Source organism: Etheostoma cragini, chromosome 11 (assembly GCF_013103735.1).
Source record: "Etheostoma cragini isolate CJK2018 chromosome 11, CSU_Ecrag_1.0, whole genome shotgun sequence".
NCBI classification, from domain to species: domain Eukaryota; kingdom Metazoa; phylum Chordata; class Actinopteri; order Perciformes; family Percidae; genus Etheostoma; species Etheostoma cragini.
In genome coordinates, this window is record NC_048417.1 from 17,927,062 (window position 1) to 17,946,854 (window position 19,793).

General features: G+C 39.9%; 1 protein-coding gene and 1 long non-coding RNA gene across 3 annotated transcripts in view; one reads left to right on the forward strand and one right to left on the reverse strand.

The window, feature by feature from the left end:
- Positions 1 to 18,194, reverse strand: part of LOC117952539 — a 19,139-nt gene extending 945 nt beyond the window's left edge. The window contains exons 1-2 of the long non-coding RNA XR_004658443.1: positions 18,181 to 18,194; positions 5,747 to 5,752 (exon numbers count right to left, since the gene is read on the reverse strand). This is a non-coding gene — a long non-coding RNA (uncharacterized LOC117952539). The remainder of the gene's footprint in view (positions 1 to 5,746; positions 5,753 to 18,180) is intronic.
- Positions 1 to 19,793, forward strand: part of LOC117952536 (receptor tyrosine-protein kinase erbB-4-like) — a 317,936-nt gene that overhangs the window by 167,999 nt on the left and 130,144 nt on the right. The gene's annotated exons all lie outside the window — the stretch shown is intronic.

The following is a 19,793-nucleotide window of genomic DNA, read 5'->3' on the forward strand; positions in this document are numbered from 1 at the left end:
CCTGTTTAAATAAAAACTCATTAGGATTACATAGCCATTTAGCTAAGTGACACAGGGTGTAATTGTACCATCCATCAATTGCTGTGTAATAACACACTCGGAGGAGCTAAATGTTGATTAGCCCTCAGCCAATTTCACCAGTGGCTTTTGGGAATAAATAGCCAGAAGAGATTGGGTGGGGTGGAGGGATCGAGGGTGGCCTCTGAGGGAGTTGCGGTCAGAGGCGCTGACCCATGCAAGCTAAGTTAACTTGGAAGGGATGAAATTAAGTGTCAAAGTATCACTTTCTGTCCCTAGCTCTTGGCTTTCTCTGTTTTGCTCTGTCTACACCACACTGAACATCTTGCACCATGCACAGTTATCTGGAAAAGATACTGTATATACAGTACAAGTGTAATATCTAATTTTCTGTTTTTTTAAATCTCTGTAAAGCTAACAAAAATTGTTTTATATGTTTTTTTTTAATCTATTTTACAACATCCAATAGGAGTTAGCCATTGAGCTCAAAGTATAAACAAAAAAACCCAACAGGATGTTTTGCCTTTCCGGCGGGACCGGTCAGAGAAGCATTAAAGGAGAATTGTGATCGATTCCAACACGAAGCTCTGTTTGTAAATGTGGAGTGCTGTCAGTAAAGAGAAAAACAAAAACAATTGGTGCTGCCTACACCGTGTTATCCTCCTACTAGAGTTAGCACCCAACAGACTAAAACAGGGCAAGTTTTAAACATATTCATTGCCTCTTAACATGTTCACAATGTCATTAAAAATGCCTACCCATGTGCAGTGATTCCTTCTGAGTGAACACAGTGAATATGACTGCTGTAGATGTGAAAGAAATGCATGAAAGTTGTGCTAATTCAGCTGTGTTTAGTTCCTGTGTTGAGATGGCTGTTAATGAACTTTGGGACCGTCTACAAACTACAACGCTGAAACACTTTTTATAGCTGTCATTTGATGTCAAAAATGAAAAGCACATAAGGCACGGGAAATGAACAAGTATGGCTCTACATTTGTCTACCTTGATTCCTCACATAATCAATTTTGAAGGCTACTTCATGCCAAAGTTGTTAAGTTTGCTTATTCTCAGCACAGTGCTGGCTCATTGCTGTCTCAAATCCCTATCTCTATCATCTTCCTACACCAACTCTGTGCCTGCGATCATAGATCACTATACAACTATATTGCAACACTGATACTCATAAAAGCCAAATGCATAATAGCACTGACTATTTTATGCTTGTTCTGTTTTCACTCTTTTTAAATCTTACCTTGCCCTTTATCAACCCTTTTGATATAATTTATTCAACTTTTTTTCTGAAGATAATAGTGGTCCTGAGTGTTATGGCAGTACCGGATTACTATAGACATGCAATGCACTGTTAATTCCCCAGTTTCTCCCACAATCTCATATTCCCATATCTTTATGCTGACAGTCTCAGAATCCAATCACTGACTTATGATTTCACACATAAAGCCGGAATAGGATTCATTAGGTAAAACTGCATCAACACAAACTTTATCCTAATTGATAAACTTACTCTAAGCTTATATGAATTCAAATCTTATATTTCCTTATAATTCAATGCTAATCTACATAAATTCTATGCATCAAGAGATTTATTTGTAAATGGAGACTGTACACTAAAGCAACAGGTATGTTAGATGCCACTAGTCAACCCCTTTTGCAGTTTTAGTTGTGAGTTGCATATCCACTCGAATGTTCTCATGGATCCTCAATCCTTTATGCTCAGTTTAATTTGTCTTAAATGGTCAAAAATGTTCACTCTTGCATTTTTCACAGTTTCATAGATCTCTTTGATAAGTCCTCTCCACCTCTGTATGTTCTACACAACACAAGTGAGTAGTCCTTGCTTAGCTTGATTAACAACATAATGGCTTTTGTTTTAGCCTTGCTCACTTGGTGGGCGTTTTCATCAATCACTGCAGGCATAACTTGTTTGGGCTGGCCAAGAGGCAAATAATGGCTTCATTATTGTGATTGAAACAGAGACTAGCAGCATTTCTCATTCTCCAAATTTGTACTTTCTTGATCCTCAGTCTTGTGATTCTGATCAATAGCGGATGGGTGAAATAATACACAATCAATGAGGAAAACAATGTGAAAAAAAATGTGAACATAGCAGAGCTGCTGTCAGACATCTTCATAGAAAGTGTGTCTGGAGAAACGCTCGAGAAACAGCATCTTCATTAGGATTATTTCAGAAGGAAAACGTCTATTTCTTTTTCCTTTCTCAAGTTTATAACTACAATTAGTTTTGCAGCTTAAATGCCCAACAATATCCGCTGCAGTGACATTACTACGCGCATTGGAAACATTTACGAGCAGCCTCTCTAATCATTACAATAAATTGTTATAGAAAAACCTCATACATTCATTCTATACATCATTTAAAAATCGAACGGAGCATTCAGGGACTGCTGAGGACCGGTTAATTGTCCAGGCGGGTCTCTAAATCAGAGAAAATAATTCATTCAGGTAGGTGGAAGCTTACAGGCAGATTTGAATGAAGAGCTGATCCATGCATTTATAATGGATGTTTTTGTGTATGTAATGTACTGTAGCATAGCCTATATATTTGTATAGTTCTTGTCATACAAACATATGTAGTGTATTATAATAAAAGGATAAAAGGCAAGGTATACGTAGGCTACAGTCTATTATAAATGTATAGTGTGTGTGTGTGTGTGTGTGTGTGTGTGTGTGTGTGTGTGTGTGTTAAATACAATAAATAAAATATGTACTCTCCCATACAATCACATTTTGCCACATTGGGAATTGACTTCAAAGTATAAAGACGTTGTCATGAACACTTGTGCTTCTCCAACAGACAACATAAAATCCATAATACTATGAAACAATGAACAGCTGATGCAGTTGCGCTGCAAGTCATATTCAATTGACGTCGCTTTTAATGACGGCTTCAAGGCAGAGATGTCTCGTGTTTGTTAAATGTCTGTTGCCTTGACTTCTTTCTCCTCTTCCTTGACTGGGAGAAACCAAAAAGCCACCTATTGAAGCACAAGGCACACATTTGAGGTAGTGGGGGAGGGAAAGTGTTCTTTTCACAATGTTTCTGATTCTTTCTCCAAATAGATGAGAGAAGAACTTAATTGCTCATTGAGATAATGGTACTGTTTTATGCAGATAATATCCCACTGCCTGACAGAGACGTAGAGTAGATGAACGGCCTGCAAAGGATATGAGAAGGAGTAGAGAGAGAGAGATTGTGAATGGAAAAAGAAAAACATAAAGAAACAGAGCAAAAGATAGAGAATTAGAAAGAGATTCTTTTTTAGTATAATTGTAGCTTTTACCTTGACATGAATGCATTGTTGGGAGCTAACGGTGCCAGCTCCACCCATGTGAGCCGTCATGTCTTTATCACTAATGTACCAGTGACTACTACTGTAATTACATAGGCTTTTGTCTAGCTTTGTGCACAACTATCTGGGAAACGAAAATTGCTCTTACTTTTCATTGACATCTTTAGAATATGGGTTGGTACCAAATAGAGGCAAAAGAGACATGTTGAGAGAGAGTGAGAGCGAGAGAGGAAGTTAAATGGAGACAGTAGTTTAAGATGTTGGCAGAACGCCTAAGATGATTTGTTTGGTTGCTTTTATTTACAGATATAGTCTGTCATTTGAAAGTGATATAAAGCAATTTGAATACAAATTCACTCTATATTTGACCATTTGCCAAACCATTTCCTTTAACAGTGCTTTTACTATCAAATCTTTGCAACCGTGACTAGACAAGGCCAGTCTCCCAAACTTTGCATTTCAAACAGTTGAAGGGTTGAGACCAAAATTTAAAGTATGAAAGCAAAATTGTAAGGAGTGGACAGGGGCTCTAACGTAAGCCACTGTTAACTTGCTTGGGTAACTAGCTTCCTACCTACAGCAGTAACGTACTACCTAGCTATTACTTCCAAGGCGAAGATTAAGCTGACAAAATAGTTTTGTAGGGGTTACATGTGACATTAGGACTGACACGTCCACAGCATGGGAGCCAGACTAATACTGGTCCCAGATGCTAGTAGGTAATGCTAGTGCTTAGACTGGTTAGACAGGTCAGACAGACCATCAGATATCTTTCCACACTTTCTGAACAGAACTCAGTGAGCTAGCATAGATTAATGTGAAGAACTTACATTGCATGAGCACACTTACAAGCACCAAGGACTCCTTTCACAGCTCCAGTTTCTGGTTGTGAACTAGTTAAATTCTTCGTCAAGATGTACTCTTAGATGATCATACAGGAGATGTCCATTAAAATTATTCAAATATTCATAATTTCCTCTTCGGATAACAGCTGCAAACTTGCTCCCCCATGTCCCATCTACTCAAAAATAAACTCCCCAACACCCACATGCTCTCACAAAGACACATGCATACACGGCTGTGTAGTATGTTACAGCAGCATCTGTCTCTGTAGGGCAGTAAAACATTGCACAAAAAGCAAAGAATTGCTTTTTTCTGTCTTTGAAGCGGCTGACTTTTTAAAACATCTTTCTTTCTTCCGCCTTGGAAGAAAATAAGGAAACGTACGAATACTGCAGATGGAATTGGCTTTAAAAAGTGTATTAAATGGGACTTTTTCTCAGGGGTTTTACAAGGTCACTGTCTGAATTTGCATACAAAACTGGCCTTTTTCACAGCAGACATTTTGACATGTAGGAAAAGCACAGGTGTTGATAACATCACCAAGGGCTGGGTTATATTCAGGTGTGTTAGTCAAGGCATCATTAATGATATTAGATTGACCTGCGCTTTCCCTTGTATGGCAAGACAAAGACCTAATAACCTCTTAAAGAGTATACGTCTAGTGAAGGGTTTATAAAGGTATATGATAGTCGGAGTTGTTTCATTCATATGTGATGAATGAAATTAAATGTTATCAGTTCCTAATTCTTTAACAATACATAATTGCAATAGTTTTTGTTGTAACACTTTTTTATTGAGTTTTGTTTTTAAGTAAATCTCCACAAAGGACAACGGAGTGAGCCTGCTGTTGAGAGATGAGAAATCTTTGCCACCGGCATCTATCTATATTCCTCAGTATTTAAAAGTCACAACAATTTTTTGGAGTTTTATTTGCACAAATATAAAATGTCACTTTTGTATTGTGGAACATGATCTGTAAGAAACACTCAGAGTCCAATCATTTCAAAGTGTTCTGCTCTAATTCCACCACGACCACTTCAACATCTTAATTAAACATGATTGTTATCTAGGGTCGTCTAATTCTTAGAAATGCAAACGGGTCTGGCTGCCAAGTAAAATTCTATGGGCTCTACAGAGAGAGAGAGAGAGACCAAGTGGGTTAGGAAACTGATTCATTGGTTCCCTGTGGAGAGAGCAAGACTGTTTCAACAGTTTCAGAGATTTCCTCTGTGGTCAGAATAATGGGCCACATCACCTATTTCTATTTTATTCTCATACATGTTTTATTGGACGTTGCTTAACCTAGACAATATATATGGAATTTATTTTTAAGCAATCTTTTGTCGAAGCCTTTAACATTTGCACGTTTACTTCTAACGCCTAACATTGATTTTGACAGTTTTTTCTGTTGTTTGATACTCTTGATGGTAACTGTGGTTTGCCATGGTGTTTTTTGGTACACAAAGAAGCCATAGAAGTAGACAATACGGGACCCTGAATTTCAGTTTTAGAAACTCCTAGGTTCACAGTGCCAACATGTGTTGAATTTTCCAAACCGAAAGCTGTCCTTATAGACTAAGCCTTTGTCCCTATATTGATGGACAGTCGGTATATTTATGTCATACACACCATAACACTGTATGACAAGCCTCGTGCTAAACATCAGCGATAGTTTGTGAGTGAGTTACCTCCTAGTTCCATGAAGTGCTTATCTTAAAGAATCCTTTCATTTAGTAAAATGACATAGGTATGCAATGTGTTTGCGTTGAGGTAGAATGGCAGCACTCCCACTCAAAGCATTGTGTTATTATTTCAGGTTTTATGTTTGTAGCTTCTACAAGAAAACCTGCTTACTCTATAGGGGGAAAGCAGAGGTTCAGATGTGTTCTCTTTAAAAGTGTCGTTCAAAGTATTTTACACTCAGTAAAAAAAATTTCAGTAATCCTTATCCTATCCTAAGTTGTAAGGCATTCTGGTGGCAACAACCCTGAACTCCTAAATTAAAAAAAGCACCTTAGCAGTTATCCTAATTCTCTACCTACAACCTTCTGTAACAATGTCCTTGTTTTGCTATAAGATTGCCAACTTGTATTCTTACCCATACTTAAAAATAACTTTTTATAATAGCAACTACTACCTTGATTTCTAAGCCATTTGTGCCTGTAGTGCAAAACAAAGGAGATACATAAATTTCACAGACTGAAACCTCACCTTTACATGGCCACTGTTCCTCCTTCTCCTGTCCTCCTAAATTTATTGAGTCACGAGGCCCATCAACCTTTATTAGCTAATAATGCTGTTAGGACCATTAAGCGTGGCCGAAGCTCCCCCACAGCAACACTTAACAGTCTCACTGGGGCACTAGTGGAGGGCTGAAGTAACAGGACCGCTGTGTGACAACCTTCCTGCACCCGAGACTGGCTAGACTTCTAATTTGATAGTGCTATCACTAGTATAGCAGTCCCAGATGGTGATTGGTAAGTCACTTAAATTCAGACAAAAATGACTCCTAGTATAGGGTCTTTTTTATAAGTCACTTATTAACATTCAAGTTTTGTTTAAGTCAATAAGTACTATTGTACTATTTCCATGTTTTAAACTTCTAAGAAGAAATATGTTGACCTAGTGAGACTGTAGAATTAGGAACTAGCACTGCCTCTCACATTTAGGCATCATTCCTAGGCTCCTGCTGGAATGCCTGAAGGTTTCCCGAAGATGCCTGGACCTGAGTTTGAGAAGGGCTGTTTTTCTGTGTTTCTGTTTTAAAATGCCCTGTCCAAATCGAAAGTAAATGCGCCCAATTGAGAGGAAACTGTAGATGTTTTTAAGGCTCCTGCAGGCAGTCTTTGGATTATCGTAATGAAATATGCAATGAAGGGCACAATGGAGTCTGGTTACTCCCAGGGCCGTGGGTGTTGTTTTTGTTGTGCTGCGCTAGGTCCAAACTCTTAGAGAACGGTTAGGGGATGGCCGCTGTAGATCAAAGCAGAAATATAATCAACTGTTAGGGAGAGAGCCCTCTATTCTATTTTCTCTACTTGCTCAGGGCTGAAAACAGGCTGTTGTTGAACTAAAAGTTGATAAAGGGAAAAAGGAGTGTACACTGTGTGCTTTCCACTTGTTTTATAAGTAAAAATGGAACACATGGCCTGTTTTTGATGAGTCACATAGACAGCACTGTTCCTTGAAATACTAAATTTATTTTTGCAGTGCGTAGTTAACATGAGGAGGCCAGACTGAGCCACTTACAACTTAGTCTGTAGCCTTTTGAATCGTTTTGCACCAATCTGTCACACAAGGCCTAGGAAATCCATTCCCTACATAGCTGAGGATGTAGAAATCTCACTGTCGCTAAGACACACACACACACACACACATGGCGGGTTATATTGTTGTTTATATCTCCAAAGGGGTAATCCATTATGAACCAATCACACTTAAATGTCTCTGCAATTAAAATGTTTGTGCCTCAGAAATGAAGAGAAATTTACCCCTGAGGCCTGGTGCCTTTACCTCTCATGTCTGAGAATGGCACTCGAAGCCAGAGAGCATGAGGATGGCAGCATCACCTCTCCAGCAGTAAAAGTCATAAGAGTTCCTATGTATAATACATAATCATGATTTTCTTAATATACATTTACAAGTTATACAAATACTTGTACCCATACAACACAAAATAATGCATACAGTATGGTAAACATGTATGGAAACAGACAATAAGACACATAAAGAGTCTGATAAAAGGACCATTGTTTTGTCATTTAAAGCATGAAGGTTATCACTAGCTTTAAAATGTGACAGAATGCTTTGTTATAGTTAATATTTAGTTCTTAGGATCTTGCAGGGGAAGCGATAGCAGTATCACAAAAGACGCCAATTTGCAATGCTGTCCTCTACCTGCATGCTATTATTTAGTGATTCTTTATACCAATAAGTGTACCAAATACATGGGAGATGCAGAAGACCCAATTACTGTATATATACAGACACAGAGCAAGGAAAAAAAGTATTTGATCCCCCTCTGATTTTGTACATTTGCCCACTGACAAAGAAATGATCAGTCTATTATTTTAATGGTAAATTTATTTGAACAGTGAGAGACGAAATAACAACAAAAAAATCCAGAAAAACGTATGTCAAAAATGTTATAAATTTATTTGCATTTTAATGAGGGAAATATGTATTTGATCCCTTTGCAAACATGACTTAGTACTTGATGGCAAAACCCCTGTTGGCAATCACAGAGGTCAGAAGTTTCTTGTAGTTGGCCACCAGGTTTGCACATATCTCAGGAGGGATTTTGTCCCACTGCTCTTTGCAGATCTTCTACAAGTCATTAATGATTTTGAGGCTGACATTTGGCAACTTGAACCTCCACAGATTTTCTGTGGGATTATGGTCTGGGGACTGGCTAGACCACTCCAGGACCTAATGTGCTTCTTCTTGAGCCACTCCTTTGTTGCCTTGGCCGTGTGTTTTGGGTCATTGTCATGCTGGAATACCCATCCACGACCCATTTACAATGCCCTGGCTGAGGGAAGGAGGTTCTCACCCAAGATTTGATGGTACATGGCCCCGTCCATTGTCCCTTTATGCAGTGAAGTTGTCCTGTCCCCTTAGCAGAACCCCCCCCCCCCCCCCAAAGCATAATGTTTCCACCTCCATGTTTGACGGTGGGGATGGTGTTCTTGGGGTCATAGGTAGCATTCCTCCTCCTCCAAACACGGCGAGTTGAGTTGATGCCAAAGAGCTCCGTTTTGGTCTCATCTGACCACAACACTTTCACCCAGTTGTCCTCTGAATCATTCAGATGTTCATTGGCAAACTTCAGACGGGCATGTATATGTGCTTTTTTGAGCAGAGGGACCTTGCGGGCATTGCAGGATTTCAGTCCTTCACGGCGTAGTGTATTACAAATTGTTTTCTTGGTGACTGTGGTCCCAGCTGCCTTGAGATCCTTGACAAAATCCTCCCTTGTAGTTCTGGGCTGATTCCTCACTGTTCTCATGATCATTGCATCTCCACGAGGTGAGATCTAGCATGGAGCCCCAGGCCGAGGGAGATTGACAGTTCTTTTGTTTCTTCCATTTGTGAATAATCCCACCAACTGTTGTCACCTTCTCACCAAGCTGCTTGGTAATGGTCTTGTAGCCCTTTCCAGACATGTGTAGGTCTACAATCTTGTCCCTGACATCCTTGTAGAGCTCTTTGGTCTTGGCCATGGTGGAGAGTTTGGAATATGATTGCTTCTGTGAACAGGTGTCTTTTATACAGGTAACAAACTGAAAATAGGAGCAGTCCCTTTACAAATATTGTTTTATATTAGTATAGTGATACGTTTCGATAACATGCACCCAATCTGTCTCACCTTTTTCACAGACATGACAAACAGCTGTGAAAAGGTTAGGGAGTCATTTAAACTGGAATTAAAAAACATATGACCACAAAATCATTGTAAACTTTTATCAGAGTGCAGCATTCTCTTCTACAGCTAGAAAACTTTACAACACCAAGGAGATTAGGTTCCCAGGCCTGATTAGGGAGCTAACCGTGAGCTACGTCCCACCCCTGCACCCTCCTCCCACACATCAGCTCATAGTAGAGGAGCGTGGGGAAGTGATTAGTCTCGGATTAAGATTCGCCACGTCGCCGATGTGCACGGCATAATTGAATAATAGCTGCCTCACGCGAACGGTCCCACTGCAGACGGGCCTCCCAGTCTTGTCAGATCGGCACAATATTAACCATGACACAAGCGTTACCAGGCCAGTAATTAATGCACTGAATCAATTACAAATTAGTCCATTTGGAGAATTCCTCACAGGATTCGACTCATTACAAGTGCTCTGATGGAGTCACGAGTTCTCCTCATGGGAAGGGTGTCACTCTACTTTTCTCCTTTTTTTATTTATCTTTATCTCTTTTCTCAAGGTAGGATGCTGCAGACAAATGGACGATTTAATTGATGTTACTTGGCATTACAATGCAAATTAAACTTTTAGCTATGCAACATTGAATTCTTGGTATTGTCCAACTAGAGAAGATTGTAGCTAATTTAGGCACCTTTAGAAGGGGAAGCTAAGGAGTAAGTAAGTAGGCAGACTGCTACAACCATGTAGACTTTGGACTATAAGTTTATACTGTAGGTAACCTACAAATGTAGCATTAAAAACTGTAATAAAGGTATTGTTTACAACTTACCATTTATTTTTTATTTTCAAACCATATATACATTTTTATGTTTCTTCCAACCCCAAAATAGTTGTTGTCTTCTTTTCCTATTGATCCAACCAGTATTGAACTGAGATGGTAATGTGAAGAATATGGCTCTCTCTCTTCTCTCTGTATTAAGGGCTCTCATAGCATAATGTGAACACTGCCCTATTCATTTTCATGCCAAAGGTGAAAGTCAGTCTTAATGACAGAGGGCTTTTCTAGCTCAATTCAGAAACTGTCACACAGGTGAAATGAGGAAGAGCTGCCATTATAAGAGACAAGGAGGAAAAGTATGGAGGAGGCTGAGTGTGTGGTTTACATCCCCCTGCCCATAAGCCTTGAAAAGGAAGGAGCATTTATGGTAAACAGAATACAATTTAAAAAAGACTAGATTTATTCCCAGTGCAGCACATAAAGGACAGTACTATGTGTTTCGCTATAAACTATAGTTTTGACTGTACATGTTTAACCCAAATCACTTGACTTCAAGGAACGCAAAGTAATCCTGGAATTTTAATGGAGAAATTTAAGAGCAATAAAGGCTGCGCCAGACTCATGTGCCACTTTATGGAGCAACCCTTATACATCAGTGTAGATGACTGATGGGTCTCAGCTAAGGAAAAGCATAATGTAGGTTTTTGCCTGAAATAACAGTTAATCCTATGAACACTTACAGTAGAGTCACATTTAGATTTACACAGTGAAGCTAAGATCAATCTAGTCCAGAATAAGAGGCTTGTGAGTTCAATTTACAGGCCAGCAATTAAATAGATTTCAGTAAATGACTAAAGGCGACATTGTACTAAATCGCATTATTGCTGATCTCATTCACTACACAGTTTCCCACTCGCATTTGACTCATTCTGGCATTTCATTGATGCTTTCTGAGATGATTTATACTATTTCTCCACCACCCATCCAACATTCGTCAAAGGTGCTTTGGTTTTATTTCATTGTCCAGCTGGGTTCTCGATTTGTTTCTCAGTTTAGAAGTCACAGCTGCTCTAAAGCACTTTTGCTGACCTCAAGAAAACTGAAACTCTACAGTAGATTTTACGCATGTGATCCACATTTCCAGCAACACCACCTTAAGCATTAGATCAAAGCTGGCTGTCAGCGCTGTGAAATTGTCAACAGGACAAGGGGAAAAAAAGAATAAAAAAAATCAAGACATGCTCAAAGACATCCCAAAGAATCGTAACCCGTACATTGGTCTTGTTGTTTATAATAGAGATTCCAAACCTTTTCAGCAGGCTGATGAGTATGATGGTCTCTGTCTTTGCCATTTATTGGACTGAAAATCCCAGAGACATGTGACTTTTTAAGAAAAAGCTAATTGACACTCTGTTGCATGACATGTTGGCTTTAATCTTAACCCCTGATATTTAGAGTAGTGGTGTCGTGTCTGTCCAATGTCTCACATCACCTTAACTGCAGTGGACTGATGATGATTTCACCACAAGCAAAAGGGAGTCAGAGTTGGGGCATTGAAAAAGGCCCTGGATAATGCTGGACTCCGCAGCCTGCCCTGTGTCGCTCACACTCTTCAGGTAGGTGGTCGTAAGGGGAGTTTGGCTCAGAGAAGTGGTGGTCATGTGGGGGCTGTGGGATGCAAGCTAGTTAGTATGCCTTTTAAACATCACACTCTCCTTTTCTAGCTATATTTCAGGAGTTGATCTGAACATTAGGATCTTGTCCTTTACCTAAGATGTGATTCCTGCTGTCACTCTGCTGCAGAGACTCTCCGATGGCAGCAAACACGATAGCAACATTAGCTAAAGTTCCTAGTTGTTATTCTGCCACTTCCCCATTCTACTTGATATAAACTTACTGTTTGTGTGTTTATGTGAGAATGAGAGAGAGTGAAAGAATGATATAAATTAAAAGAAAACTAAGGATGACTAACTTTTTACTTTTAGCATTTTCAATTTTAGTCATCAACAAGCATCAACATCGCTGAGCAGTGCTCCTGTAGGTGCCGCCCTACAGTTAGATACATAGGCTACTTTCAAAAAAACACAATTCCTCTGTTGTGTGCTTAACAGATTGTGGTTGGCTACTTTGGCCCAAATGTCATGAAGATACCTCTCATTGCCATGCAGTAGAAATACAGCAGTGTAGTGACTTTCAGTTGCAATTTCAAAATCTTTTTTTGTTAATTAGTTTTAGAGCCGTGTTTTTGCTTTATGCTTTTCGTGATATTATCTTATTAATTGTCTGTTGTTACAACTATAGTGAATACTGTTAAACAGTTGCTAAAACTAACAAAATCACCATCTCACGATTAGAATTTATAACTACAGTAAGATTAAAGGTAAAATATGTAACATTTCTGCATTAAAAGGTCTAAAAACGGTTATACATATGTTATATACGTTGTTGAGTTGTCTACTTACACTTTTCCAAATGTTTCCAAATATGTTCAAACTCAGAGAAATCAATTATTTTATTTTATTGACACGGGACGTTTCATTTGACCGACAAATAGTGACTATCTTGCGGACAAAAGGTGAAGGAGGGGAGAATTCTGTCAGTCATCCCATGGATGAAGCGTTTTCTCGGATTTTATCTCTCGGGCCGTGGCTCGTACCAAAGATACTCGGTGGCCAGCCCCGAAGTAAGTCTCTCAGCAGTCTTTAGTCACGTTACAACAAACCCTTTTCCCCCTGGTGCTGTAAATCAAAAAAGTGACACTGATGTGAAATATATTGTGATTATTGTGGTTTTAGCTGCTGGATAATTTTAGCTTGCTTGCTTTCTATCTGGTCTTCTATACAAATTGAATCAAGAAAACAGAATTATGTGGGGAAACTGCAGCTATTTTATCAGATTGACAGGAATGAACGTTACTAAACGTAACATGGATACAACTGCAATGAATAAACCCATCCTTGAACAGATATATTTAATCGTCAATTGTGTTAAACTATGAAAAAACTACAACTACCATTAATGCCACTTCACAACCTCATCAAAAGTCCATGTTTCCATCCATTGTTTTGAATGAGAGACCCCTTGCGTCATAAAATTAGAACATATTAAGAAGAACATATTGCACGTTTAAATGCTTAAATCAGTACTTGGAATTTGCAAGTTCCATGATGTAAGTACTTTTTACCTTTAATCCATTTTCATTTGAAGAACATGCGTATGCTTGTTCAGTACAGTGCATTGGTGTACACTTCACTAGAGAAAGTAAAGAAAGGCTTTCAGTGTTGAACAGATACACTGAAAAAAGAGGTGGAAACAATAGACTGAGCAAGGAAGAGAGAGACAAGATACATGCATTTTCTTAATTACTGTGTTAATAAATCAATAGTTGTGCTTTGCTTCATTGCCTGAGCTGGGGCAAAGAGAGAGAGGAATTAGACAAGCTGGGAGGCTCGTAAAAAAAAACCTTATTCAACCTCTGACCACTGAACACCCACCCACCCACTGATCGCCCACCACCACCTATTCTCCATATCTTTATAATCACACTTCTTACCCTAGATTTACAAAAAGGGGAATCAGAGGCAGCCATTGCTGCTCATCAGAAACATTAGCTGACAAAATATAACTATTATATACATTTTTACCAACAAAACATTTCAATTTTTACTATAGATTCATACTAGAGCTAGGCAATGTGGAGAAAATCAGATATCACAATATTTTTGACCAAATACCTCAATGTCGATATTGCGGCAACATTTCAAGGTTGACTATTGGTGCTTTTACAAAATACTATAGATTTTCCTCCACCTCCTGTAAATTGGACTTTGCACAAATGAAAGTATAAACTTTCTAAGCTTTCTTCCTCTATTGGAATGAATATAAATGACCCAACTCCCAGTCAGTTACTTGGTATTCATACGTTAGGTGTTTTATGTTTTTAAGTCCACCTCTGTCCGTACACATGATCCCCTCCCTGTCCAGCCATCATGGTGTTTTCTCTCAATGATGCATGCACCTTACAGGGCTTTCCTGTCATCGTGCTTGACAAGTAGAATGTCAAAACCAATGACACTCAAGCATCAACGGAACACTAAACATTGCCTTGGCGTACATGACATGCACACACTGAACAGGGACTTCTCAAAGTCATCCATTCTTGCCAATCTCAATTAGTGACAGCCACTCTAAATATCAAATAAAAGCCAAAACCTCACTTATATTTACGTAACAATTGTCAGATAATTTCTGTTCTTTTGCCTTTTCTCCTGTTTTAGTAATTTTATACTTTATTATACTCTGTTACTTGGTGGCGTATGCAAATTTGATTTATTGTAACTGGAATTGCCTTTCTTTTCTTATTATGGAGGGGATTTTTGTTGTATTTGCTTCATTGAAATCCTCAGTGAAATCATTGAGCAAAACAGCATTTCTAGAAAGCAGCTGGACAGACCCCCAGTAGTGGCAAAGGAAGGACATGGAATGCCAACAGAGCAATTTCAAATGTTTTCATGTCACTTGTTCTGTTAACACAGTCAACAACAAAAAAAGGTATAATCTCACATGAGTATTCCTTTGTACAGCCACAGAAATGCACACACACAGATTTGTTTCATGAGAGCATATGATGTGTGATGTAAGAAACAGAAGGGATAGTTTCTCTTCATCTTCTAAGAAGAGTCATAGTAATCACGTCCAAGCAATAAAAGACATATGGATGATACATGCAGGCACACACAAACACACACACACACACACACACACACACACACACACACACACACACACACACACACACCACATCAAAGGCAGCATCAACTGCAGGTGTTTGAAGTGCCTCATATTTAGTTTGAACCATTCCAGAGGGATTGAGGTGTTAACGGAGAGCTGGGTGTTTGCAGGGCTGGAGGTGGGTGACATGAAGGAAAGCATGGCAGCACTGGTGCTGAAAGTATAAAAAAAAATAAAACACTCACATATTCCATCAGGGACGATACCCCTACTGTGAAACATTGCACTCACGCAGCGCAAATGTGATGATATAATAAAGTCATATTATAACTGACTTTGTGAGTGATATGCGTGAGTTATTCACAATGGAGGGTTAACACTCATTTATGTAGATTAATGTCAGAAATTAATGTCAGAACAGTAATGAAGCCTTCACTTTTCAAAACAAGACAATTACCAGCAATATATCTAGTAGGTTGTCACTTACATTGAGTATGAGCTCCTGGGAAAACTCTGCAGGATTTTCTCACTTACACTTGTAGACACTCCATCCGGATTCTGTGTCTGTTTACAGATGTGGATGTGAGCTCAGGCGGAGGGTTTAGAGAAGCAATATGGAAATAGAGGATGAGGGCTTAGTGATGCAAGGCAAACCTTAAGCCCTCCCAGTGCACTCCTGTGTATCAGACTTCAGTGACCGCAGACCTGTGGAGCACATCGGTACGCCTCAATATGTATGGAAATGAGAGGGAATCATGCTAATGTGTGTTCAGTCTCTTTAAACATGCTAATTGTGTCATTAGAGTTTCAGCCCTGCATCACCTCTCCCAACATTTCACCCCTCCTCCTCAGACCCTTTGCCGGCTTTCTGTCTCTTTTCCTGACCTGGAACAGGTGTGGTTTTAATTATGCATCGAAACGTACGTAGACCCAGTCCGATCCACTTGACTGAGCTCCTCCTGCATTGTGCGTCCCACTGTCTCCCTTTCCTGCTCCATCCTTTCTGCTTTTTTCTTTTGCTAACTCTACCCTGATACCTCCCTTCCTCTCCTCTTCTTTCAAAAGTTGGGGATTGAAGGACTCGATTTCAAAACCATGCACGTCTCGGTGACTCAAGTGAGGGGTTTGTTCCGCTGCCACACTTCCGTTCACAAATGCTCCGGCTTGGGAAGAAGGGAGGAGGGAGAAATCCCTGTTAATCTAGTGAATCTGGCTCTCTCACTCTCTTTTGTTCACTGTTACTGGGACTCTGGCACATTGATCTCTTGGGTGGCATATAGTGTGTGTGTGTGTGTGTGTGTGTGTGTGTGTGTGTGTGTGTGTGTGTGTGTGTTGCATAGTTTTGGGGTTAAACACTTCAGTCTACATGAAGGAGTCTTTGATCCGACGTTTTGCAGTCTCAGTGAAAACAATAAATAACAACCTACATATTCACTTGAGGGATTGTGGAAGATTAACATTTATTTTAAAAAATAGAATCTAACATAGAAGTGCCTATTTAGCCAATATATGACCATGTTTACTGAACTGGAATAGACCAAAGGACCAAGATCCAATCTTCTTGGATTTTAGCAAGATGAGGCTGGTTCTCTTTCGCATGTGCCACATATACCTGTATCGAGATAGTTGAAGAGCTATTTTAAGAGAGAAATCCAGGACAACAATGTGTCATGTTGTTATCTTTAGCAGGTAATTTACTTCTCTAATTGCACTCCTCTAAATAGAGGAGGTCATTCAAATGACTCAGGAATAATTTTAGTGCAAGCACACGCGCAAACAGGACCTGAAATCCACACCCGACAAATTAGGGTGAATTTTGCAATTGGCAGGTAACACTGTCAGTCTACCTGCCACATTGGCAGGTAGCCAATTAGAATTGAATGATTCAGATATGTAACTATTGGTAATCCCAACAGTCCAACTTGCAGCTACTGACCAAGAGTGAGAACGGTTCAAATTCATTTCTGTGTTTCTGATATGAAGACGAGACGTGTGTAACTCGACCAGCTCACCAACAAAACATGGGCTACATCAAAAGACAAAACATTTCAGACCGTCCTGCCAACATGTGTAGATTTTAACATCAAGATAAACTGTGATGTTTTTCACTAAGAATTCACTGAAAGCTGCTGCTGTTTCAATCCTGTCGGCTCGCTACAGCGGGCGTGGCTGCTGCTCTGTTCCCCCCGCGACTGACACACACATAAACACACACAACCTCACACGGTGGATGCACGAAAAAACGCAGATGACATTTACAGACCTATGACCTAAATTGAGGACAACTACATTATTGTGGGTGCAATGATAAGTAAAAGTCCAATAAGTCCTTTATCAAACCGTATGAATGTGTCCCAACCCAGGATAGGAAATGATGCTTTTATGCACGCAAAACAATGACATATGTCATTACGTTGTCACCTGTGCCAAACTTGGCATTGCCACTACATCACATAATGTGGGCTCTTGTACAATAATACAATGTTCACACTCATGTTTTAAATGTATTAAATTAGGTATTTTTCTAATGATGCCTGTTTGCCTTAAGTGGGTATACAGATTAGATTTGATTAGATTAGTTAATGCTTTATTCATCCCACAATGGGGAAATGCCCTTGTGACAGCAGCAGTATGTCCACAATACAAAGCAAACCAACAGACAAGCAAACAAAACAACAGGCAAACAGATAATGTGCAAAACGTACTGAATGAGTGTAAAGTGGCATTACGTAAAAAAGTCTTTTAAAACTAAGTGAGGTGGCCATAGTACCAAAAATATTGCAGTGTAAGTAAGTGACCTGAAATTAAATTGAATAGAATAATATTTAATTAAATAATATAGTGTATTATAAAAGTAAGTGGCCATGATATAAATTATATTGAAGTTTGACCATAATATAAATAATAGTGTACTTGGAATGGAAAAATATAAATATGAACAAATGTACATACATCTATTTACAGATATCTATGGACAGATATACATAGAGCCATCAGGTGTGCAGGTGTTGTAGAGCCTGACAGCAGTTGGGATGAACGACCTGCGGTACCTCTCCTCACACCGAGGGTTGATCAGTCTGCTGCTGAAGGAGCTGCTCAGGGACCCCACAGTGTCGTGTAGGGGCTGAGAGGTGTTGTCCATGATGGATGTCAGCTTAGCTAACAGCCTTCTCTCCCCCACTTTCTCCACGGAGTCCAGAGGACAGTCCAGAAGAGAGGGCGAGGAGGCAGAGTCAAATCAGTTAAACAGATTCAGTTCATCTGCCCAGTCCTTGTCTCCGCTGGCTTGATTTTTTCCCCACACCTTTCGCGTGGCCTGAGATGTTGCCCTTTCCAGACGTCCCTGGCGTTGTTCTGTTCCAGACGCTTTTCCAGTTTCCTTCTGTAGATGTCTTTCCCCGTCCTGATCCTCTGCCGAAGTTCTTTCTGGACTCTGCGTAGCTCCTCTCTGTCTCCTGATGCGAACACCCTCTTCTTCTCATTCAGCAGGGCCTTAATCTTGGAGGTCACCCAGGGTTTGTTGTTAGGAAAACACTGAACCAACTTGGAGGGCACAGTGTTCTCCACACAGAAGTTAATGCATTGGGTCATACAGTCAATGTCACTGCCATGGGGGCTGCAGAGTGCTTCCCAGTCTGTAGTTTCAAAGCCGTCTCTGAGCCTATCACTGGCCTCCTCAGAGCCCACTGCTTCACAAGCCTCTTCACGCGTTGTTGTTTGGTCACCACAGGGATGTAGTCTGTGACCAGATGGACAAGGTTTTGGTGTGAGCAGCCGAGTGGGGGGAGGGGGGATGAGGTGAATGCAACTTTGATGTTTGCATACAGTAAATCCAAAGACGAGATGCGGAGGAGGGAATACAGTGCACTTGGCCTGCACCCATGGTGTTGCAGAGTATGCTTGTTTTGTTGATCTGTGTTTAATGAAAGTGACCACGCAGAGCAGATTTGGCCATTAGCTCAGCAAGGTCCTGTAATCGCTACAAGTTGTTTGCCTTTTTTTCATGCAGTTCATTATTGAACAAACAATCTGTGGGGAGAAAAGTGTGTGTTCCTGCCATCTTCTTTCTTCCTTGTTTTATTTTCCTCTGCAAGGCTGCTCTTTGGAAAGTATTGATTCGGTGGCTTGAAAATAACAAACCCCCAACCGTGCGAGTGTGGTAATAAACAGGCTCAGGAAAAAAAAGGGAAAAAAGCACACATGAAGTGTGTGCCCTGAAATAATAATCAGCTACTGTATATGCTCAGATTCCGTCATCCAGAGTTTATTGCTCTTACTTTTGTGTGCCACCCTCTACCTTTTGGTAGCAAGAAAAAGTACCTGGGTTGGAGGTATGGCACAGTGCCAGGGCAATGTCACTGATAGATTTGGAGCTGTTTGGTTGTGTTGCAGGGTTGAAAAGACCTTCAAACCCCAGCAGGGTGTGAGTCATCCAACATACCTCAGCTCTTGGCTGGTGAATTAAGTCAAAGTGTGAGGTATGGCCCTGATTGTGCAAAGCTGTGTTCACACTGATGGCACAGTAAAGTACAACATAGACACACACCAAAGAAGCTTGATACATTGTACACTTAGTACACATAGCGTGCACTCATAGACAAAGGAACATACATCATCTTTTGCTTCCTGGGCACCCACATCATCCTCAGTGATTCTGCAACTGTTTCAATTCCACAAAGTAGCTTACTTGATTACTTGATCTTCTTCTCCAAATAGTTTCTA